General features: G+C 35.5%; 1 protein-coding gene across 1 annotated transcript in view; it reads left to right on the forward strand.

The window, feature by feature from the left end:
* The window catches only part of MAGEC3 (MAGE family member C3), a 671,639-nt gene that overhangs the window by 615,701 nt on the left and 30,057 nt on the right, over window positions 1–25,881 (forward strand). Inside the window, 1 exon segment of the mRNA XM_055106666.2 lies at window positions 19,942–19,997. The gene's annotated coding sequence lies outside the window, so the exon portion shown is untranslated.

The following is a 25,881-nucleotide window of genomic DNA, read 5'->3' on the forward strand; positions in this document are numbered from 1 at the left end:
ATTATGCAGAAATTTCTAGAAAAAGTCTGGTAACTTCTAGGTTGGTGGGTTGTTGCCATAGAGAGAGGCAGTAACTTCTGGGTGTTGCCGTGGCAATGGTAAACTGACATGGCACACTGATGGGCATGTCTTATGGAAAAGTAATTCCACCCCGTCCCTGTTTCAGCTAGTCCTCAATTTGGTTCGGTGTCCGTGCCCCACCTCCAGAGTTGAGTCTTGCCTTCAACTCAGATGAACTGTATTTATTGCTACAATCAACATCTTCTATTTGTGCTTGGAATCCCATTCTTTCTTCTTTATGTAAGAGATTTGCTATTAAAAATAACCCCCTTCTTCAGCATTATTATTTTCTCCCTCTCTACAGTTCATCCATCTCAGTACAGAGACATGTAATTTCTTCCATCTTCAAACAATCTTCTCTAGAAACCTACATTCTGTTCCATGCGTAACCCCATTTCTCTGCACTCTGTGTCCACTTCTTCCCCTTTCCTTTTCCTTTGAAGTCACTCAACTACTCTCATACCCATCACCCATCAAATTTACTATTATCAATGACACTTAGTGATCTTTACATTGCTGAATTAAATGGCTGATTTGTACTTCCCATCTTATTTGAGCTAGAAGCAGTATTTTGTAAAGTTTGCCGCTCTCTATTCTTTAAAATGTCCTCTTTACTTGGCTTCCAGTATACTTCATCATCCTGGCTGGTTTTCCTCCTACCCTGCTGGCTATTTCTCCGTCTCCTTTTGGGCTCCTTCTTCTCTGCCTAGACTTTAAATGTTAGAGAAAGCCAACACTCAATCATTAGATATTTTCTCCATCTATATTCACTGCCTTGGTGATCTCATTCAGCCTCCCAGCTTTAACTATTGCCAATATACTGATGATTTTCTAATTTATAAATCTATTCTAGACGTAGCCCCTTAAATCTAGTCATCTATATTGAACTGCATGTTTGACATAACCACTTGGAAGTCTGAAAGGTTTCTTATAATTCTGTCTAAGATAGCAGCCCACCAATGCCTCTCCCATACAACCACACACAGAACTACTCTTCCTCTATGTTTTCCCATTGCTTCCATTAACTGACTACAGTCAATACTATGTTAATGGTATATTTTAAAATCATTGACAGAGTGTAATGGGATAGTTTGTAACACAAAGGGTAAATGTTCGAGGGGATGGGTACCCCGTTCTCCATGATGTGATTATTTCACGCTCCATGCCTGTGTCAAAACATCTCATGCACTCCATAAATATATACACCTACTATATACCCCAAAAAGTTAAAAGTAAAAAAATTTAAAAATAAAATTAAAAATTAAAAAATGAAACAATTATTAACGCAGTTGCTCTAACCAGAAGCTAGAATTGACTTTGATTATTCTTTTTCACTTACCTACTGTATCTAATTCATCAGCGATTCCTGTTGTTACTATCTTTAAAAGTTATCCAGGATGTCGTTATTTATTGTGATCTTTCACCACTGCCATCTCTAAACCAGCTTCACCAATTGACTATAGTATGCAATATCCAGTACAAGTCTCCCTGCTTCTTTTCTTGCTACCATTTTTTTTTAAATTCAACCCAGGTGTCAGAGTTATCCTTTAAACCATAAGATGATTAATTTCTCTCTTATGTACCAAGTTCTGCAGTGGATAGCCATTACAACGAAATGAAATCCAAAACTCTCTATCATAGTTTACAAAGTTTTGCATTATCTGAATTCTGCCTAACTTTCCACTTTATTTCTTACCACTTTCTACCTTGATCTCTCTGCTCTAGCTACAGAGGCATTCTTGTGTCTCTTTGAACACGCCAAGCTTGTTTTTTATACTAGAGTCTTTGCACTTGCTGGTCCCATAGCCTGGATTTCTCTTCTTCTAGGAGTTTGTGTCATGCACCCTGAGTTTATTTTGGTCATTACTCAAATATCAACTTCCCAAAGAGAGTTTCTCTGACCATCATATCTGAAATAGCACCTTCTTCATTCTCTACCCTTAGAGGCTACCTTATTTTCTTTATAGCTCTTACCATACCTCTCTACCCTTAAAGTCTACTTAGTTTTTTTCACAGCACTTACAATACCTGATATTATATCATATTTTATTGACTTTTAATTCACACTAGAATATGAGATCCATAATAGCAGGATATTTTGTCTGTTGCTTTCACTGTCATATCTCCAGCACCTACAGTAAGGTACCAAATAAATAATTTTTGAGTAATAAATGCATTTAGGAACCACTGGAATAAACAACTATCTCATTATTTTTATTTAATATGTTAAGTAGGAAGGAATGTTTACTATTTTAATATTTTCATTTTCATTAAGAGTTTAAGAAGATATTCATGTCGTCTTATCATTAAAGGCTCAAAATAAAATAATTTTAGTGGCTATATATAATTTCATGTATTTACTTAGCATTTGCCTATATAAGACAGTTGTTTCCACATTTTCATAGCTATGCGGTAAACATTTCTATACCAATCCTTTTTTTGAAGTTCATATTATCTCTTTAGAATTTTTCCTAAGAGGTAGAAATTTTTGATCAAAGTATAGAAAATTTAAGGTTTTTATTTTATATAAATATATGATTTCCAGCCAGTTATATCAATTTGCAAAGCAAATTCATTCATTTATTTACTTCAATAATATTTATTAAGTGGACAAAATAGATAAGACTTCTTGCTCTCTTGGAATCTTGAAGCTTAAATTCTAATGATATATGGCAGATAATAAACAGTCCTAATAATAACAAGTAAGTGATGTATAGAATATGACAGAGGATGACAAACGCTATGCAAAAAAAAAAGAAGAAGAAGAAGAAAACTAGAGCAAGGTGGGAGGTTGTGACTGCTGCTGGTGGGCAACATGTTCACGTAATAAAGGGAGTGTTCTGATAGTCCTCATTTAGGAGATGAGGTCTGAGCTAAGGCTTAAAAGGTGAGGAAGATGTGTATGGTGCTAAGAATAAAAGCATAGTGTAGGTGGATGTACCCATTCGCTGCATCTTTGCCAGTATGGAGTCATTATCATTGTGATGTATGAATTTCTTCTGTTGAATTTATGCTAAAGTTTAAAATAAGCCAGAATATTCTAAAAGGTATGTAAAATTATGTATCTCGTGAGTACATCTCTAACTTCATCTGCTTTCAGACACTCCTGCACTTACTCCCTTATCACACTGACTGTTTAATTATTTGAATGTGCTGGTGGTTTCTGGCTAATTTGGGACAGTCACACTTGTTACTTACTAGCTGGTATATTATTTCTCTCTCTCACTCACTCATTTTCTCTCACTCTGTATCTTTCTTATACACACACACACACACACACACACACACACACACACCCCACTGCCTTATTACGTCCCAACTGAAGAATGTTCTCAGTTTGTGTGTTTTTTCTTCTGGGAAATTATCACGGAGACTCCTAACTTGGTTAGGTTCTATTATTGTTTACTATTACAGCACACTGTAGGGTTATTTGTGGTCTTGGTAGTGATAGTAAATAAAGATAAACAAAAGATAAAATGCTGTAAAAGCCTTATCGATGTGATAGTAACACTTCTAACACTTCTTAATATAACAACACAATTTTAAATCTTACTTTTATACCATGAATTGCATTGCCCAAGGATATATTGAAGTTTTAACCCTCAGTACCTATGAATGTGATCTTACTGGAAAATAGGTTATTTGCACACGTAATCAAGATGTCATTAGGGTGAGACCTAATCTAATATGATTTATGTCTGCATAAGAAGAGGAAAAGAGACACAGACACTGAGGCATGCCGGGAGAATGCCATGTGATGACAGAGGTAGAAATTGAAGTAATGAACCTATAAGGCAATAAAGTTTTCCAGCAACACCAGAAGCTGTGAAAATGACATGGAACATATTCTCCTTTAGAACCTCCAGAAGAAACCAACCCTGCCAACATCTAGATTTTGGATTTCTTGTCTCCAGAAATGTGAGATTAAACGTTTCTGTTGTTGGCTGGGTGCGGTGACTCACGCCTGTAATCCCAGCACTTTGGGAGGCCGAGGCGGCAGATCACGAGATCAGGAGATTGAGACCATGTTGGCCAACATGGTGAAACCCCGTCTCTACTAAAATACAAAAAATTAGCCGGGCAGGGTGGTGTGCGCCTGTAGTCCCAGCTACTCGGGAGGCTGAGGCAGCAGAATCGCTTGAACCCGGGAGGTGGAGATTGCAGTGAGCCGAGATCACGCCACTGCACTCCAGCCTGGTGACAGAGCAAGACTCTGCCTTGAAAAAAAAAAAAGTTTCTGTTGTTTTAAGATAGCCAGTTTATGGTACTTTGTTATGGCAGGCCTAGAAATCTAACACACATATTTTAAATTATATATATATATATATATATATATTCACATATTATGTATTTTGATAAAATGTTTTGTAATTTTATAAAATCATATTTATAAATCATATTATTATATTGTAAAATAAACTATATACATTTTGTTATGTTGTTCTTTGACATAATACAAATTACTTATGCAAACTTACGATAAACAGAGATTTATTTGGATCACATAGAACCAAATAAATAGAATGTGGGAAATCAAAGACTGAGGGGCCCACATCTGGCTAAAGTCATTTTACTTGCATTATAACATGGTAGAAGGCAAGATGTGGGCATATGGGTGAGAGAGCAAGAGATCATAATCAACATAAATCCATTTGTGAAAGTGGAGCCCTCATGATCTAAATGCCTCCCATTAGGTCCCACCTCCCAACACTGTTGCATTGGGGATTATTTTTCAACACATGCTTTTGGGAGGACACTTTTAAACTACAGAAACAATAAACATGGGAATAAATGATTTCAATGGTGATGGTTGCTATGAAAAAGATGAGTGGATAGCAAAGAGTAGTACTTTAAATAAGGTAATCAAATAAAGCCTCTCTGAGGGAGTGACCTTAAGGCAGAGATTTGAATCGTGAAATTATTTATTTCCAGGTTTATTGTTTCTGTAGTTTTAATGTGTTGTTTTAAGCCACTGAGTTTGTGGAAATTTTTATAACTGCAATAGGAAACCAATAGTTTCTTCATTTGTAAAATAAGCATTAGTGACCTTGTAGAATTGATGTGAGGTTTTAAAGGAAAATAATAAGTGAGTTGAATGGATACAAAGGAGTTAGCAAATAAAGGAATAATATGTGAGATATTCTCTGAAAGCGCAGAGAACACTCATGTGAGCGTGATTCAGCCCTCCCACCCTACGCCTCCATATGAGGCCCCAGGAGGAGCTAAATCTGATTCTCTTCTCCTTCCCCATCCTCATTTCCAAGGCCTTTTAGTATCTGGCCCTGCATTTCTCTCCATCCTTATCTCTATTTGATCCCCCACTCATTCTCTTCACTCCAACCATACTTTCCATCCAGGTTTTTTGTCTTTGCTGTTTATTCTCCTTGGAACTCCCCTATATCATTATAGAGCGGTCTTGTCATTTAAGCCTCAACTGAAATGATACCTCTTTTTGAAAGGACTTTAGAGATCACTCAGACCAAAGCAAACTTCACTGCAACTCTCTACCATATTTCCTTAATTTTGCTTTTTGTAGTGCCTAGAAGAAACTGAAATTTATCCAAATGTATTGAACATATTTATTTCTAGGTTTATTTTCTCTCTAACTTCTCCAGAATGTTAGTGAAATGAGGACACTGTTTTTCTCACTGTTACATTTCAGAAACAGAAAGGCACATAATTATATACTTAATAAATTTCTATTGCCTTCCTACATGACTAAAGACAGCACTGCTTTTAAAAATTTTGAGAGTGAGTTAATAATGTCCTTTTTGTTTAAGCCGGTTAGAGAGTTTTCTGTACTTGTATCTTAACTAATTGAACTTCTCCCTCCTGAGTGTGTCTATTAATTCATCTATCTATCTATCTGTATATTAAAAATCAGATAACAGAGCAAAGTATGAAAGACAAATTAACAATTATCTGAGTCTGTCACCGGGTTACTATTTTGTTGAATATATTGTGTATAGATACAATACAATGAGATATTTTCTATTTTCTAATGCATTCATATAACTGTATCAATGTCATATACTGTACTGCTAATATAATCTATTTTTATGTATGATAATATGAATGTACACTATTATACAAATATAATTTTATAATTATTTCAATCATTATGTAACAATGACATTCTAATTATCCAATATGAATCTATCTAGTATCTAAATATTTAATACCTAAATCTAATATCTAACACATAAATATCAAATATGACATTCTAATTATCTAATAGTGACATTCAACATTCTCTTGGGAATATTCTAATTATACTCTGTGATGTGGTATAATTTACTGTTTTTCATTTGATATTGTCATATAACAGTGTAATAGACAGTGACGTCATAGCAGAGGGTGTGTTTATTGTTGACAAAGAGTGGTCAGAGATGTTTTTCGAATTATGTGACTTTTAAGCTAGAACACGAATTGATAAGAAAGGAGTCTGACATAGGAAAATCTGGGGGAAGAGCCCTCCAGGAAGAGGAAATAGCTGCTACAAGTGTCTTAAGACAAGAAATAGGTTGGTATCTTCAGAGACTGAAGGGACGCTGATGTGGCTGCATTTCCTGCCTAGAGGAGGCAAGTTGATGCAAAGGAAGAAGTTATCAGACGTGAAGTCAGAGTTGCGTAAGCCATGGAAAGAAACTTGAATTTTTTCTAACTTCAGTGGACAGAGAGTTTTAAGCAACAGAGGTGATTGAATTGCTTTGCAGTTTTGAAGTATCACTTTGGCTTTACTATGGAGACTTCATAACCACTTCACGTTGCTTCTGTCCAATTCACATCAGGTTTATTTCTAAGAATTAAATTTAGTGTTACTGTTGTTGCTGTGTTGCTGCTGCTGGTTCTTTTATCAATGTGACTTTTTTCTCATTGCAGTTACTAAGTAGTTATTGTTTAACTATATGAAATTAGTTATTAAAATAATTTTTCATTTTACTCTGTGCTTTTATTGATGCTGCGACATCTTCAGTTGGTATTTTTAGACTTCTGCAGGTATAATTTTATATTATCTGCAAATAATAATTATTTTTCCTTCTACTTTCTGACATCTGTGATTATTATTCTGTCCCTTGATTGAATGTATTGTCTGATACTTCCACAGGAACGTGAAGTACTAGTTCTCACAGACTCCCTTGCTTTGTTCCCTATTTAAAAGCAATACTCTTTGTCACAGACTGCTAGTTATTCCACAAACCCTCCTTCAGTACTAGAATACTTGATGTTTAGCTGGGTGCATGAATGACCAGACTACATTTCCCAGCTTCTTTTGCAACTCCACTTGGCCATGTGACTGAGTTCTAATGAGTTGTGAGTTGAGATGTGCCATTTCCAAATTTTGCCTTTTAAAGGAATAGGTGTCTGTTCCCATTTTTGTTTATATCATCTGGTAAATTTCAGTCAAAAATTTTTACTTTCAACTTTTCTGAGTCACATTGCTTTGGAAGTTTCGTGTTTGTTTGTATAAATATAATGCTATTGGTTATTATCATTAATTTGTCTATGAGTCTTCTCATTAAGTGGGGAGCTGATTTGACTTACATATTTGTTCTCGTGTGTCATCACATTAAGTTTTTTTCTCTGATTTTATTTAGCCTGTTTTGTTTCATTTCTTATCTGAAGAATACCAAAGATCTCAACTAATTTTTATTCTGCTAAGTTTTTGTTTTATATTTTTAAAATGCATTCAATTTAAAATTTTCAGATATCACTTTTAGAGCCACAAGAGTTTCTTTAAATTCTTCTCTACGAAATATTAATAGCCACATCTGATGCTTGAAACCTTCTTTGTATTTTCTCAGGGATTTATAAAACTCCCACAACCACTTCGCGAGACAGGAACGCATTTTATCTTCAATTTGCAGGGCACAAAGCTGAAGTCGAGAAGAGTCAAACATTGAGACAGGGTCACATAAATATTTCTTGTTAAAGCTACATTCAAAATAAGTTTTGGCTGGTTCTTAAGGCCAAAATTACAATAAGTTAAAGTGAAGAAATGATTACTTCTTCCCAAAATCAGTCCCACAGTGAGTAAGCCTAATTCCAAAACAGTGATCCTAACGTTGGATCTGTTTTCACATATTTATGAAAATATGTTTTTATGAATACATCTATATATTTATAAAATCTCTTCATTTCCTGTGTAGTTTTAATGTTTCCCAAGCCTATACTTTACATTACTAAATTTTTTATAGGGTTGATTATGTTCCTTATTGTTTCCTATTGATTTTAGAGTTATTTTTTAGTTTCTCCACTTGTTAAATATCTGTGGTCACTTTTGTCCTTCAGCCACTACTGCAGAACCTGGCAACAAATACTACTTAGCTAGTTGTCTTTGCTTGCTGTATTTCTGTTCTCTTCCCTTCTATGTTATAGAGCATTTTACATATTAGTGCTATGCTGTTATTATTTGTTTTTCTTCTCATTTATTTTGAATTGGGGCCATGGATTGTCCCCACTGCCAAAAATAGATGAATACGTTTTCCTTGATATCTCTGTTCTAGGAAAATCTTTGACTTAACCCTCTCTCTCCACTTTGAACAGTGGTTCTCAAACATGGATGTGAAAAAGTACAGAGCATCAATCACCCCTCCAGACCTACTAAAGAAATCTTCCAGTTGCAGCTTCAGAATCTGTCTTTTTTAGCCCAACTTCCAGAACTGGTCTGCGTATTTTTTTGGACCAATGCCTTGAAACATGCACTGAACAATTTGCACATTTATTGTTTTTATTCTTTGTTCAGTCATTTAGCTCCTTTATGGGAACAGGGGGCTTGGGGGACAGTGAGGAGATATCTGGGGCTGTGAGTAGTTGCAGTCAGGAAGTTTTTTTCTTAGTTGTTGGTTTGTTTCTTAGTTGCTTAGTGTGATTTTTTGGCTCCTATGCACTGGCATCAGCAGCACCGTGTTGGGGGCATGCTCTCATCTGTTGGTGAAGAACGGCCTTTTTGTGTTTCAGTTTACTCCCTCTCAAAGTGAGAAATTCATTTTCATAAAAAGTCCAGGGTTGTTGAGGTTTTTGTTTTGTTTGACCCTATGTGTTTTTCTGTGCAGAAGGCTGTGGCTATGATTCTCAAGAGATTGCTTCTACTTCTCTCTGACATTCTGTCTGGTTAGAAGGAAGATAAACTACAGGTTGGCAGGTAGTTAGGGAGGCAATCACATCGGTTGTATGGCTTTGCATCTTGTCCAGCATTTAGTTTCTCAGGAATGCTTATTTGCAGTGGAGAAACAAGCTCCACACAGTGCAGCCTACACTTCCTCCAGATCTGCTCAAGTCTAATTTCCTTGCTTCTTCAAATTGGAATATCTGGACCAAGGTAGTGATAGGGGTTATATATTGATTTTTGAGTCTTCTTTCAATCTGGGCCAAATTATACTGGATCTGAATCATACCTCAAGAATTATATTGATTAAGACTCAGTTTTGTTTCAAGTTTCAGCATTGATGAATCCTTTCTGTTCATTTTGGTTAGTCACAGGGTGAGAGGTTTTATAAGCCAACACTATTTCCGCTTGCTTTCCCATAGCTTATTCAGTATATTGAAAAATTTTCAGGAAACAACAGCAAAATCCTACATAATATTCCTTGTTGAATATCAAATTTCTGTTTTTGACTTTCCATTGGAATAAGTCAGGAATCTCTACGTAAGACAATGCTTGAGGGTAAAAGATGAGTGAATGCGGAGATCTTTGTGAGATTGAGATGGCTGGCATCAGCTCTGAAGCCATGCGATCATTAATAGTAAGTTTCTGCTCTGCCATTTACAGATGCTGTAATCTGAATCGATCTTTCAATTTGTTCAAAATTCAGTTTTCTTTTAACTTTGTAAAATAAAAATAACTCTTTTTACTACATGTTGTGACATTTTTAACAGATTAAATGTGATAATATAAATCTGAAGTGTTGAGCACTGTACCTGGCATAGAATGAGCTCATTATAATATCAGTCTCCTTATTCTTTCCCTTGTCTAACCATCAGTGGTGAGAAACAGCTGTTGATTTGCCAAAATATATGCATAATTTTATAAATGAAAACATCCAAAATCTCTTTGGGTGGCCTATTAAGGAATGAGCTACAGGGTTTTTCACCTTTATTACTATTGACATTTTGAGACAGATAGTTCTTTGGGCTTTTTTGAGGGGGTGTCATCTTGCTGAATTTAGAATGATTAGCAGCATTCCTAGTTTCTATTCAATAGATGCCGATAGCACCAAGAGCCATCCCAGTTGTGACAACCAAAAATATTTCCAGACTGCAAAATGTCTTCTTGGGATGGGGTGCAAAATCACCCCCAATCTGAGCACTACTGAGCTAGAGGAGTGAAAAGGACATTGTGTTGGAAGAGGGTAGGGACTTAAGCTTTGAAATGTTGTTCATAGCGTGGAAGAGGCCCACCTTAGCCGTTTCTCCCATTGGGTGAACTAGGCTTTTTGTGCCTAGGTGTTAGTGAATGGATGTCAGAGCAGAAGGTAGGAGACAGGAGAAGAGTTTTCTCTATTTAGCGGGAATGGAAAAGATGCAGGGCAGTGTCAGAAGGTTTCAGATCTCTCATGAGCAAATGCAAAACTTCTGTGTTCTCAAGACCGGAAACACATTTCTCAGCCAAGGGAAGAGGCTAATTGAGAGGAGTGATCGTGGCTCTTCTTCATTTTCTTAGTAAGCTCCTGAAGGTGGCAAGACCGCAGAAAAGCAATGCATTTAATACCTCAGGGACTTGTTAGTGCCTGAAATTGAACATGGAGGCATTGGGATGATTTCATTGTGCCTCAGAAGTTATTAAACTGAGTCAGGCAAGTCTGCACTCTGGCTCCCCATGTGCAGGTGCAAGCAGTGGCCCCAGTGGAGATCCGAGGGCAGTTCCCTGGCTGGTGGGGTAATGTTCCAGGCAGGAACACAGCTGCCTCTGCTGCACAAAAAATCTGCCGGAAAAGGGGGAGGCAGCAGGTTGTAATAAGCCCCACTCAGCTCCCACACACTTGGCAAGTCAGTTTTCATACCCACAGTGTTCTGCTAGCAGCAGTAGCTAACTGGGTTTCAAGTGGCCCGTGCTCAGAATTTAAAACCGTCCCAGGCCATAAGCTTTCCCTATGGACACAGAAACCATATCTTTCAGGCTGCATCCTTTCCAGTCCACCTGTGAAGCAGGGCCATGCAGCTCATGTGCCTTGTTGCCGTAGCACACTTCTCACTTGCCCCTCGGTTCTGGCCAATCAGCTTTGTCCTTACTAAGGATTATATCACAAATCCCAGTTGGGCTCTTCTCTCAAACTGTGACTGCAGCCTGAGTTAGACTTCTGCAACGTCCCGTGAGGTGGGATCAGGAATGGCTTCCCTCCATTCTTGCTGGAATCTGGGACTGCACACAAAGCATGTGCCGATGCTGCTCCTTCTTATATATTCCTTACTTTTCACTGAATCACCTCTAGAGCTGAGTAGGTTTGAAATCCTCCCTCATGGCTTGTATTGCCTGGCTTGCCTGTGGGAGTATATGTCATGACAGCAATCTATCCCTCTCTCATGCTCTGGGGACTAATGGTTTTCCATCTGTTTTATGATGTAGTCTGTTGCCTGCCACTTCATTCAAAGGGTCTGTGGTTTCTTTCAGTTTTTCTGTTAAGTTCTTACGTTGTTTCTTCGAATAAATTTTACAGCATGAATCTCTACATGCCATTTTGTCTTACTAAGTGGGATAAGTATGCTTATAATGCTTCCAATCTGCCATCTTGGAAAAAAAGAAAAAAAAAACTTTAAATATTTTGTCTGTAATGTGCTATGGAAGAGACCTTTTCACATTGTATCTGTTTAGGAATTGATGGGCCTCCTGTATCTCAATGTCTAAGTGTCTTGCTCGACTTAGGAACTGTCATCTATTATTTCAATAAATAGGTCTTTGAAAACATGTTTTCTCTCTTTGCCTTCTGGGCTATCACTGATTTTTATATTTGGTCACTTTATGTTGTTAGATATATTCCAAAGGTTTATTTTATTATTTTCTTTTTTTCTTTATTTTTGTCTGACAGCGTTATTTCAAAAAAAACTGTCTTCAAGCAAAATGTGATCTTAAAATAAGTCAGTTATGATTGAGTATATTGTTGAAGCCTTCATGTGTATTTTTTAGTTTATTCACTGCATTCTTTGGCTCCAGAATTTCTGTTCGTTCCTTTTTTATGGTCTCTATCTCTTTGGTAAAGACAGGGTGGCAGTGGCCATGCTGCTGCCCTGCCACTGGGTGTTGGATGCCACCTTCAGTGATGGCAGTCTAGGCCAGTGGGTGAAAAACACATGTGCCACATATGCCTTATCCCCAGTGGTGCTCCCACCTCAGCCCCAGGTGTGGTAGCCCATGAATGCTCATGTCTAAGCCCCAGGTTAACAGCCAGCTCTTCTTTTGCATCTCAGCCTCAGTGTTGCTTGGCTCCAAGACGGTGTGCAGTCTCTTGGGGGTGAGGCTCTAAAATGCTATCTTGCCCAGCCTTGATGTTCATGTCTTTCCCTTGGTTGCGGTAGCCTGTGGTCGCTCATGTCTGAATCTCCAGGGAAACATCAGACATTTAGTTTGCACCTAGGCCTCAATGCCACTGGGCTCCAGGACAGTATGTAGTTCATCGGGGGTGAGGCTCTGCAGTGGTGCCTCATTTGTGCCTCAGTCCTAAAAGCAGCAGCCCACGCCTTGGTCCCACCTCTGCACCAGATGCTGTAGTCTGTAGTCACTGATGCCTATGTCCCTGGGGCAGCAGTTCGTGCTTCTCTTGCACCTCAGCCCTGGGCTACTGGGCTCCAGGACAGTGCTCAGTCTGTTGAGGGCAGGGCTCTAAAATGGTACTTTGTTGTAGCTGCTTAAGTCTCAAGAAGTGTGAGGGACCCAGCGGGAGCTTTCTCCCTGAAGCAGTGCCATCATACAATCTCCTGGCAGCTTTCTATGTTAGTTTCAGGGCCCATGATGGTTGAAGGGATCTCCTGTGGCTGGGATTATAGGAGTCTATAGTGAGAATGTAAACTACTGAGGCTCTCTCACCTATCCTTTCTCTGTATTTGGAGTCTCTCAGCTCACAGCTGATCCTGGATGAGCAGGCTGCCTTGATTCCCTCTCCATCTCTGCTTTAAGTATTGCCTATCACTTTTCTAATGGATTCCAGTGATTTCCTTTGAATTATATATTCAAAGTGTGATTATCGACTCACCGTTTGGTTCTTTTTAATGGAGAAAGTGAGTACAAAATGCCTGTAGTCTGCCATATTCATGGTTTCCAAGAAATAATTTTTAAAGGTTTTTAAATATTTTATGTAATTATAATGATTATGGGCATAAGAAGGATTATGGAGAAGAACGGAGCGAAATAAAAGCTTCATTCACTCTGCTGTCATATTTGATTATATCTTGAGGTCAAATTGATCTTTGCTATTGTCTTGGCTGCCGGCTCTGGCTACAGCTAATCCTGGGCAGGCTTTGCAGCTCCTACCACTTCCAGGCCCACAGCTGCAATCCCAAGCTTGCTCACCAAAACAAGTGTTTATTCATTCTATCTTCAGTAGATTTTATTTTATAAATATGAATTGTTTATATGCATTTCTAATATGTCAAATGCTTTACTAGCTTTTTAATATCTTTATATCCATTTTCCCTGGATCATTACTTACTGTTCTTAACTCAGTGGTTCTTAACTGGAAGAGATTTTGCCACTTAGGGGATACTTGCCAATATCTAGAAATATTGTTGGTTGTCATAATTGGTGGCAGCAGGGAATGCTACTGGTATTTAATAAGCAGAGACAGAGATGCTTCTAAGCGTCTTATTGGACAAAGGATGACCTCACACAAGAAAGAATTATACTGCCTAAAATGTGATGGTGCTGACAGTGAGAAACCCTGAGTTTAACATAATGTGCTCAGAACTCGAAAAATGATTCACTTTTGCTGCATTTTTTCTTCTGGTCAGAATGTGCACAATGGAAATTCTTCCTGAAGGATTTGTGTGAGGAGACCTATTCTATAGCTGTTAAATGATTGGCAGGGAGGTTGATAGATGGAGGTGAAGTCAGCCAAAACTTAACTGATATTTAACAGCCAGGAAATACCCAACCTGGAAAGTATTCATTCATAGCATCACAAACCACTAAAGAAAAGTGATATTTTACCTCTGAGAAAGTTAACAGCAAAAGTATAGTCTTTCTAATTAGTTTTTAGCTTGCAATCTAAATAAATGACAAGTAGAGAATATCAGGTCATAAAATATCATTTAATTTTAAGAAATATTTTCATAAGAATATTGACATAAAAGTGATTTAAGAAAGTGAAAGTTACATTTAGCACAAGATTTTGCATTTTTCAAAAGTATATGATATTGGAAAAGCATATAATTACATATTATTTTGAATTTGTTCTATGTAGCAAACTTTGTTCAGACCTCTTTAAGAACATTTCATAAATTTGGCATCATTACTAACATCTCCATGTTAAGAAGATTTTCACAGAAGCAATATTTTCTTGCGTCTCTAAATGGGAGAGAGTGCCTCTCCCCACTAAATTGCCATATTAAAGTGGACTGTTCAGCATTTATTTTCTTCAATCATTCTGTCTAAAATTCAGCCTGATGTATTAGCATTAGCATGAGTCCTCCTGCAAAATTGGTCAATGGGTAGTTATGCTTTTGTGTGTTTTTCACATCAAAAAAAAACCCCACAAGAACAAAAACAAAACAAACACAAAAATGCTCAGTAAATATTTAATGAATAAATTGTTCTATTCAAGGGGATTGAGAATGGACCTTGCTCCACTGCTTATTTTTTTCTGTATTTTCAACATCTGCCTTTCTACTGGCTAATTAACTATAGTTTATAAATATGTTTAATATTAAATAAAAATTTAAGAGGAAGCATCAGGAACCACTTTAAAGGTGAATTGTAAAAAATAATGTGATAATAACTTCACTCTGCTTTTCCTTCTCACTTCTTTTCTTCTTTCTTCTTTTCTTTCCACTTAAGCCTCACAAGAGTGAAGCTTCTTGTCTGTCTCTTCTTACTTACCAGTCACTCTTTCTTCAACCTGGTGCTCTCTGACTCCTGTCTCTACCACTCAAATAAAGCTGTACTTTGCAAGACCATCAAAGCCATTTTAATTATCAAATCCAAAGACTCCTTTTGGATATTTCAGGTCTCCAAACAAATTGCATCTTCTTAAAGAGGAATTTCCTGACCACCTGAGTTAAATCTCATGACATTCGCAAACATATTGCCGTATTTTACATTCTTGATAGTCCCTAGTACTTGATCAAAAAGCTATCTATAGTTATTATACATATTACCTGGGTGATGAAATAATCTGTTCACCAAACCCCCATGACACAGAGTTTACCTATATAACAAACCTGCACATATATCCTTGAACCTAAAAGTCAAAAAATAAGAAATCAACTGTAGATATTTGTTTCTGTGTTTATTTTCTTTCTGCCCCCACTAGCATAAAATATTATTGAGGGAAGGGACTCAGCCTTGTCCACCAGATCCTAAATGAGACTTAGTAGACACATATTAAGCATTCAAGTAATATCTGTTTACTGACTGGGACTGATCAATTTGCCTCTTACATGACCTCTCTGGAACATTTGTCAATGATGACCGTTTGCTTCTAGATGCCCCTTCACGGCTTTTGAAATAGTACCCTTCCTTTTCAGTCTATTTTGCTAACTTTCCAATATGATGTGATCTGTTTGAGAAAAGGGACATATTTGCTGGCACGTGAAGGACTCGCAGAACACTCATAAAACATCCTTCTATTTGGGCTTCAGTGTGAAAGATCTTAACCGAACTGTGTGTTTAAAATGATGTGTATTGAAAGAAGTATTATTTTTGGGCCACGAAAATGCCTAAATATTTCTAGTGTGATAATTAGGTATTGAGAAAGTTGGAAGTGTATGAATATTTAAATTGCTTAATAGTATGAACTGTAGTGTTTTGGTACTTGGTTCATACAATTACTTGACTGAATGCTGTGCAGCCATTAAAATTATATTACAAATTATAATATTAAGATAAACTTAAATTATTTGTTATAAATTAACAAGGCACGACACAACATTATGCATAAAATATAAGTACAACTTTATAAGATGTATGCAACAATGAAAACTAGCAAGGAATGAAACTTGCTAATTTTTTGTTTCAATGATTTTGTTGCATTGTTTCAATGAAACAATGAAAATTATAACAGAGACTGTAGTAGCAGCTGAGTGATTTTATGGAATTTCAGATGTCTGTTCTTACTTTTCCAGATTCTCTGTAGCCTTTTAACTTTCATATATTTTAAAAACAATTCAAAGCTGAATACACTTTAAGCATCCTGTATAACTTGGAATGAACTTGTGATGAAATGTCAGAAGAGGTTAGTGGTAGGTGTTGTCACGTTTGTTCAAGAAGGAGAGGTTAGTGGTAGTGGTGGCATCTTTGTTCAAGAAAGAAATACATCCCCTATTATTCATGGCCTTTGTGATTTTCTTTGTGTTTAATGTATTCCACAAGTAGATTCTCCTCTCAAGGTATCGCACCCTGGAAATATAAATAAAGACTTAAATTACTCCCATGAAAGTGACTTCTTCTAGCCCACACAGTGAATCACTGGCAGACCCGGGAATGAAACCTCTCAATTTACACTCTTAGACTTCATAAACATCCCTAAAACACTTCATCTCTCCTACATTGTTAGCTATGTAATGAAGAGTTCTACATTTATTAGACTATAAGTCTTATGTTTTCCCTTTGATTGCTATTGCTCTAGGTGGCAACAAAAGTCATTCTAACTTCACTTATAAGAGCCAGGTTTGTTTGACACACACATTGTGGAGTTCATTAAATTATTGCTTCTTCTCTGTCATTTATAATTTTGAGAATAAATCTACGTTCTTGAAATTTATTGCACCTGCATTTGCAGAGGCATAGAGAAATGTGGCAATTTATTCATAAAACGCTTTATCATGTAAATGAATGATGGCCAGTCTCTAGTTCACAAGATGATTAGAGTAACAGAAAACACACAAATTCCAGCTTTATACATACAACCGTTTCAAGGCTATGTAGTTAGAAAAATATGATTGGAGGGTTGATCTGAGTTTAATGTATGAATTCACAGCCTCTGCAGGCTGTCCCTTACTCTACAGGAGTAAGGCCATCAACCTGTGTTATAGAAGCTACTAGGCCGGAGTACATTTTTTTGTCTCTGCGCACAAGAATGACTTGCTATCAGCTAATTTAGACAACCCATATACTCCCTTATTAGTGGCTAGCTACATATTTTTGTATTGTTTCTGACTTGAATAAGTTTATTGTGCATACATTGTCCAATTATAGCAACCATGAGCTGGAGAGAAAGCTCATCTTCTCTAAAGAATACGTGTGAGGGAAAAATAAACTTCCTTCAAACTATATATCACCCCATGAACAGAATGCTCCTCAAGCAGGTATACAACTCCAGAAGAAATATCAGACATTCTCTTAAGAAATTGAATGACTCAAGAGCAAAAACTTTGATACCATTTAGATGACTGCCAGCATAATCCCTACCCAGATAATCAAAGGCAAATCCCTCTGATTAGTAAGCCTTGCCCACATACCAAGCGTGCCCCCATAGGGTTTTTGATGTTAGTTTGTTTTCATTTTAAACATTCAAAAGAGTATATATAAGTGCAATGTAAACAAGCAGACAGACACCTTCAGAAGTCTTAAGAAATATAATATTACCATTAAATTAAAAAGCTTTCCATGTGCTCTCCTCAAGCGCATCCCTTATCCGGGGATTGCCACCACGTTGAACTTTGTAGTACTTATTCCCTTTCTCTTCTCTTTGGAGTGTATGATGTTAATATCCCTCAACAATATATTTTGCAGTTGTCCCTGATTTTGAAGCTTATACATATCATGTCATACTGTGTAAGTTATTCTGACACTTTTCCGTCCGATATCATGTTTTTGAAATTCAATCCTGTGGATATGTGCAATTATAGTTCACTTAGTTTTACTGATGTACAGCATTCAATTTTATGAATACACTAAAATCTATGTATTAATATTCTTCCAGTGGGCACTTACATTGCATGGTGGCAAATTTTCAAACTTTCTATTGTCTGAATATGTCATTGTTTCACCCTCACATTTGAAAAATATTTAAATTTGGCGTATGAGTTTAGCTTGGTGGGCTTAATCCCTTCTTATTCCCTTGCTGAAAAGTCAGCTCTCAGTGTAGTTGCAATATGTGAATTATCTTTTCCCTCTGAATTCTTTTAATATCTTCTGTGTGCCTTTGGTATTCTGCTGTTTCACTGTTATGTGTTTAGGTGTGCATTTGTTTTCATTTATTTCACTTAAAATTTGTTGGTCTTTCTGTATTTGAAGTTTAATGTCTTCAAAAATTGTGGAAAACATCAATTATCTCTTTGACTATTTCCTTGACTCCTATTTTCTAGAGTCTATTGAGATTTTAGTTACATATATATGAGACCTTCTCACTCAATACACCACATCTTTTAATTTATTTTTTATATTTTAATCTCTGTTTTTATTAGGCAGTATTCCACATAATTTCTTCAGATTATTTTCCTTTCCAATTTAAAATATCTGTATGGTATTTGCATTAACTAGAAATTTTTATTTAGAAGTAATAAAAACCAATGCCAACATTACCAAACATATGATTCAGCCTTCTAGGAAAGTTTTGGAAATACCCTCTAGTATAACTGAACATTTTTTTTCTCATTAGCTCACAAGACATTTTATTTCTCAAAAGTAATTGGTAATTTTTTTTAAGCGCTAATGTTTTCAGCCATTCTAGGATATAGTATATGTTTACTGATACAATATTTTCTTCATTGATATTTCCTTTGCTCGTTCTTCTGCATCAATATTTTGAGTAATATAAAAAGGTTGTCTGAGGCACTTTTTCGTACTTGGTTTAATTTAGGTATGAATAATGTAAAGTGATGATTTGTAGGAAATCTCAAAAATAATTTCCCAAGTTTTGTAGTTAGTGCCAAGGACATTTTGCAAATGTACTTACAATTTCATTTAGATACAAATAAAGAACTAAATTAAAAGAGAGGTAAAATGCTTATTTTCTTTGGAGTGCAAAACTTGCATACATATATTGATTGCGTACAACTCTGTTTATAGTGATAAATGAGAATAGTCTTTATGATGGTAGAAAAAAATTTCCACACATAACAGCAAAACTTTTCATAAGGCTTTGGTAAGAAATATATGATAAATTATCTTTAAAGTCTTATATGCCAATATTAAGCTTTAAGTTTTGCCGAATAAAAGTCGTAAATATCATCATTTCAGCTCCAGTCGTATTTTTAACAAAGGGATTTATATGGTGACAAAACAGAAGTTATGCTTGAGGTGTAAATGTATTAAGTGAATATATCTCTACTGACATTCAACTTCTATGAGCTAGCTAACCTTTAAATGCTAACAAATTTGCCAGTAGACACCTGACTCCCATTTATTTAATGTTTTATTATAGTTGTTATGTTGTATGTTGTATTATTTTTGAGAAACTAATAGAATTAGTTACTATTTAAGAGTTACTTATTTTGTTGTGGTTGTATTAATTAAGCTCTTATAGGGGAGAAAAAGCTCTGTAAAGTAGAATAGTTTCGTTGAAAAAGGATTTATGGGCAACTGTTTATGACCAAATCCTGGCACTTGCATTCATTAGTTGTAGGACTAGGAATCTTTTCTGCACTTAAGTGCCCTCATTTGTAGAGTGGATATTATAATACATATGAATACATATGTGATAGAGGTATAGTGAAAGTAAGTTAAATAATAAATTTTAAGCATCTAAAACAGGGTCTAACATCATATATTGAAAATGTATTATGTTTTAGTTGTGATACCAGATGCTAAGATACGGAGAGGACAGACAGCTCCTAGCACATAATAGGTAAGTTCATTTCCACCAATTTAGTGGTTCTTGGTCTTTATTCCATTTCAGATTCAGATCTGCACTGCTTACTCAACAGCCAGTTCCCATGTATTTTTAAATTCTTGTTGCTTCCTCACCAGTGTTTTTTTTTTTTTTAAATAAATGTGTTCCAGTTACTTTCCACTCCTTTTCCAACTGATAGGATAATGTACTTATGCATTCAGAAATCTACAGTTGCTTTCTATTACAATTGATTACACATCTAAACTTGCTGGCCTAAGAGGGGGAGTGGGTGATGAGATTTAACAACAGGCGAGTTGCTACAATATACAAATCTCTATGATTGGCAGTTTACTGTGAGTACTGAGACTCCCACCTTTTCTAATAGTCTTGCCTCCTTAAGGGATCCTAACAGGACAATGAGATGAAAATATTTATTAGTACAGACAAAGACGCTACCTATGTTTTCAGAAGGCTTGTAATTCTCTCTTAACTCACAAACTCATTTTAATTATTTATTGTGCCTTCTCTTTCTCAAGTCCCCCCAAGATGGTAACAAAACTAATTATATCTCATCATTTACTTTTACAGTATGTTAATTCTACTCTGGTTCAACAATATCTCAACAACACAATATCTTCATTACCTAGAAGAGTAAGAATGTAACTATGTGCACCCAAGTTTTTGCACTGACTTTATATATAATTTGACAGTTGTTGTCATTTAATGAGCTCCATTGTTAAATTATGATAAACTACTGTTGTTGCTAACTTTAGTTCTTCTGGAATAGGTCATATTACTCTCATTTTATGGGAAGCTGTAGTTTACTTCCACTGGACAAATTCTTGAGTCTCATTTTTCTCATTCATAAGATAATGATAATGGTACCTGTTTCATTGGGCTTATAGAATTAAGTACAATAAAATAAAAGCAATTACCCCAGTGCATTATTTACTATACACTAAATAGATGGTAATTTCACATGAATGAGAATATCTGAATAAAATCCCATTTACCTATATTATGTATTAGATGAACTTTAGAATCATAGAATTTAGAAATAGGGCAGTATGTTGGGAATTCTGTACTCTAGTGATTTCCAACTGTGTTGTAGGACACATTGGGTTTCTGAGGCTGTTGCATGAGAGGAGAACAAGCACTTGTTACCCTCTTTCACGTTATTCAACCAAAAGAGTTGTAGATTTCATTCACATCATAATTTCATTACCTTATAGAGCACTTATTGGGCAGATTTACCTCATTCAATTCATGATACACCACATAATCTGAAATAACCAACCATCCCAACATAGCACCTTCTGAAGATGTTCATAGATCATTATGGATGGATTTCTTAATCACTGCCACAGTCCAGTCATAGTTATAGATATCAGATGCTTCAGAGGAGACTGAATATTCCAAAAGAAAGTATGTGTAATATTGATAAGTATGTTCTCCAAAACAATGAAGTTAAATTAGAAATCAACAAAGAAATAAATTTGTGAAATACACAAACAATTGAAAATTAAACTACACATTTCAAATAACCCATAGGCTAAAAAATAAATCGTACAGATAATTAGAAGAATGTCTTTAGCTGAATAAAAATAAAACCAAATATCAGAATTTATGGGGTCTGGCTAAAGCAGTGTTTAGATGGAAATGTATAGCTATGATGCTTATATTAGAAAAGAAGAAAGATCTTAAGTAAATTAATCTCAACTTCTACCTTCAGAAATAGAAAAAGAAGAGCAAATTAAATCCAAAGCATACAGAAAAAGTAAATATAAAGATTAAAGCAGAAATTAATAAAAGAAAAAACAAAGTAAATACAGAAAATCCATGCAGCTAAATGTTGATTCTTTGAAAATGAAAACCAAATTGACAGCCTTGTACCTAGACTGAACAAGAAATTAGGAGAGTGGATATTGCATAGTCAGAATTATCCAGAGAAACAGGACCATCAACAGGGTATGCATGTGTGTATGTGTATGTATACATATGTGTGTGTAGTATGTATGTATAAATATATATACACGCATCTATATGTGTACATATGTATACACATACATGTGTATCTAAAGAGGCAGCTATATAGAGAGATATTTATTTTAATGAATGGTTCACTTATTATTCTCAGAACTGGAATAAGACAAGGATACCCACTCTCACAACTCCTATTCAACATATTACTGAAAGTCTTAGCCAGAACAATCAGAAAGGAGAAAAAAAAATGAAAGATGTAGAAACAGAAAAATAAGAAGTCAACCTATCTATCTTCACTGACAATATGATTCTATAAATAGGAAACCCTGAAGACTCCACCAAAAGGCTTCTAGAACTAATAAACGACTTTAGTAAAGTTTCAGGATACAAAATCAATGTACAAAAATTAGTAGCATTTCTATACACAAATAACATCCAGGCTGAGAGTCAAATGAAGAACACAATTTCATTTAAAATAGCCAAACGAAAGTGAAATACCTAGAAATATATCTAAGCAAGTAGGTGAAAGATCTCTACAAGGAGAACTACAAAGCATAGAGAAAAGAAATCAGTGACAACACAAATAAATGAAAAAAAATTACTTGTTTATGGATTGAAAGAATTAATATTGTTAAGATGGTCATACTGCCCAAAGCGATTTATAGATTCAATGTTATCCCTATCAAACTGCCAACATCATTCTTTACAGAAGTAGAAGAAACTATTCTAAAATTCATATGGAATCCAAAAAGAGCCTGAATAGCCAAAGCAATACTAAGGAAAGGACAAATACCTGAGGTGATGTATACCCCATTTACTTTGATGTAATTATCATGCATTGCATGTCTGTATCGAAATATCTCATGTACCCCATAAATATATACACCTAATATGTACTCACAAAAATTAAAATAAATACATTTATAGAAAGAACAAAGTCAGAGGCCTCACATTACCCAGTTACAAACTATACTATAAGGCTACTATAACCAAAAAAACATGGTAGTGGTATAAAAACAGACACACAGACCAATGTGTCTCTTACAGAAAAGAAAACTCAGAAATAAAGTCACACACCTCCAATCATCTGATATTTGACGAGGCCAACGAAAACAAGCAATGGGGAAAGGACCCCTTGTTCAATAAATAGTGCTGGGATACCTGGCTAGCCATATGCAGAAGAATGAAACTGAACCACTACCATTCATTAAATATATAGAAATTAACTCAAGATGAATTAAAAATTTAAATGGAAGACCTCAGATTATAAATATCCTAAAAGAAAACCTAGGAAACACTTTTTTTGACATTGACTTTGGCAAATAATTTATGGCTAAGTCCCCAAAAGCAACAGCAATAAAATCAAAAATTGACAAGTGGGACCTAATTAAATTAAAGAGCCAAACAGAGTAAACAGCCTACAGAATGGGACAACATATTTGTAAACTATGCATCTAACAAAGGTCTAATATCCATAATCTATAAGGAACTTAATAAGGAAAAATCAACCCTATTAAAATTAGTAAAGGACATAAGCAGACACTTCTCCAAAGGAGACATGAAAGTGGCCAACAAACACGAAAAATTGCTCAGCATCACAAATCATCAGAGAAATACAAATCAAAACCACAATGAGATACCACCTCACACCAGTCAGAATGGCTACTATTAAAAGGTCAAAAAATAACACACGCTGGCAATGCTGCAGAGAAAAAGGAATGCTTATACACCGTTGTTGGGAATGAAAATTTCTTCAGCCACTGTGGAAAGGAGTTGGAGATTTATCAAAGAACTTAAAACAGAGCAATCCCATTACTTGATATATACCCAAAGGAATAGAAATTATTCTACCAAAGAGACACATGCACTCATATGTTCATCACAGTGCTATTCACAATAGCAAAGACATGCAATCAACCTAGGTGCCCATCAAAGGTTGACTGGATTTTTTAAAATGTGGTACATATACATCATGGAATACTATGCAGCTATAAAAATGATAATATCATATCCTTTATGGCAACATGAATGGAGCTGGAAGCCATTATGCTAAGCGAGTTAATGTAGACACATAAAACTAAATACCACATGTTCTCACTTATAAGTGGGCGATAAACACTGTGCGCACATAGACATAAACATGTGAACAATAGAAACAGCAGGCTACTAGAGCAGGGAGGGAGGAAGGGAGGCATGGGTAGGAAAACCACCTATTGGGTACTATGCTCGCTACTTGGGTGATAGGATCTATACTCCAACCTCAGCACTGTGCAATATACCACGTAATAAGTCTGCACCTGTACCCCTTATATGTAGAATAAAAGCTGAAATTTTTTAAAAAAGGTTCACTTGAATGTGGAGGTGTAAGTTCAAAATCTGCCGGATAGGCAAATAAGCTGGAGATGCAGGAAAGTGTTACAGTCCAAGTTCAAAGACAATCAGCTGGCAAAATTCCTTCTTACTCAGAGGAAGTCAATGTTTATTCTATTAAGGCCCTTCCATGGTTAAACAATACCCACACACATTATGGAGGGTAATCTATTTCACTCAAAGTTCACCAATTGAAGTATTAATCTCTTCCAAAAATCAACTTCACAAAAATATCCAGAATAATGTTTAAACAAATATCTGGGCAGTATGCCCCAGACAAATTGACATATAAAATCAACCATCACAGACAAATCACTGAAGCCAGTGCTGAAAAGAAGACATCACTATAGACTTTAAAGAGGATAAAAAGATTATAAGAGAATACTATGAAAATTTTATGCCCAAAATTAGAACATTTAGATGAAACTGATTAATTCCCTAGAAAGACTCAAAATTGTTGAATCAGACTCAAGAAGAAATAGAAAATCTGAATATAACTATCACAAAAGATTCTAATGAAAAAGCGACACATACACAAAGACCAAGCTCAGATTACTTCAGTAATAAATTTTACCAAGCTTTTTAAAGAAAAATTAATATTAATTCACCACAAACTCCTCCAACAAATAGAAGTAGGATTAGTGATTACAAATTGAGACTTGACATACTAACTAAAAAACAGTTTGTTTTGGTTCCAATCCATGTGATTCTTCAGTTTTCCTTTTATTTCCCCATCACTTCCAATTTAACCATTGTCCCTGTGACAGTTGGCCTGTTGGATATTGGGGGTAGTCTCAGTCTGTCTAGATCACTGAAGCATCTTTGTCAACATGGTAGGTAAATTGATGATGAAAATGATTGTCTTTAGAGCTTGAATTCTTACTATGTGCTACACTCCTTGTTTGGCACTTTTAATGTATTATATTAAATATTATTATTTTAAGTACTGTTAATTGCATCAGATGGTGAGGGCTGTGTTTCTGTTAATGCCAAGATTGAAATACAAGTTTGTTTTATGTGGGTTGTGCTTAATATTTAAAAAAATTCGGCTGATGTTCTTATTAAGATTTTATTTGTATATCATAAAATTAATTATTAAAAGTATACATTTCAGTGGTTTTGGGTATATTCACAAGATTGTTCAACTGTCACCACTATTTCGAGAACATTTTAATAACCTGAAAGGAAATTTTACACCTGTTAGCAACTACTCTGCATTTTTTCCTTGTCCCAGACTCTGACAATCACTAATCTATTCTTTAATCCCTATGAATTTGCCTATTGTGAACTACCTTAGGACCCTTCTTGGCAATGAATTGACCACAAATGTGTGAATTTATTTCTGAACTCTTCTATTCCATTGATCTGTATGTCTATACTTGTGTCAGTATCATACAGTTTTAATTACTGTAACATTGCAGTAAATTTCAAAATCAGAAAGTATGACAATTCCAACTTTGTTCTTTTTTATTAAGATTGTCATGGGTATTCTGGGTCCCCTGCATTTCCATATGAAATTATGATCAGCTTATTCATTTCTGCAAAA

The sequence above is a fragment of the Pan paniscus genome, chromosome X (genome assembly GCF_029289425.2).
Source record: "Pan paniscus chromosome X, NHGRI_mPanPan1-v2.0_pri, whole genome shotgun sequence".
Classification (NCBI taxonomy): domain Eukaryota; kingdom Metazoa; phylum Chordata; class Mammalia; order Primates; family Hominidae; genus Pan; species Pan paniscus.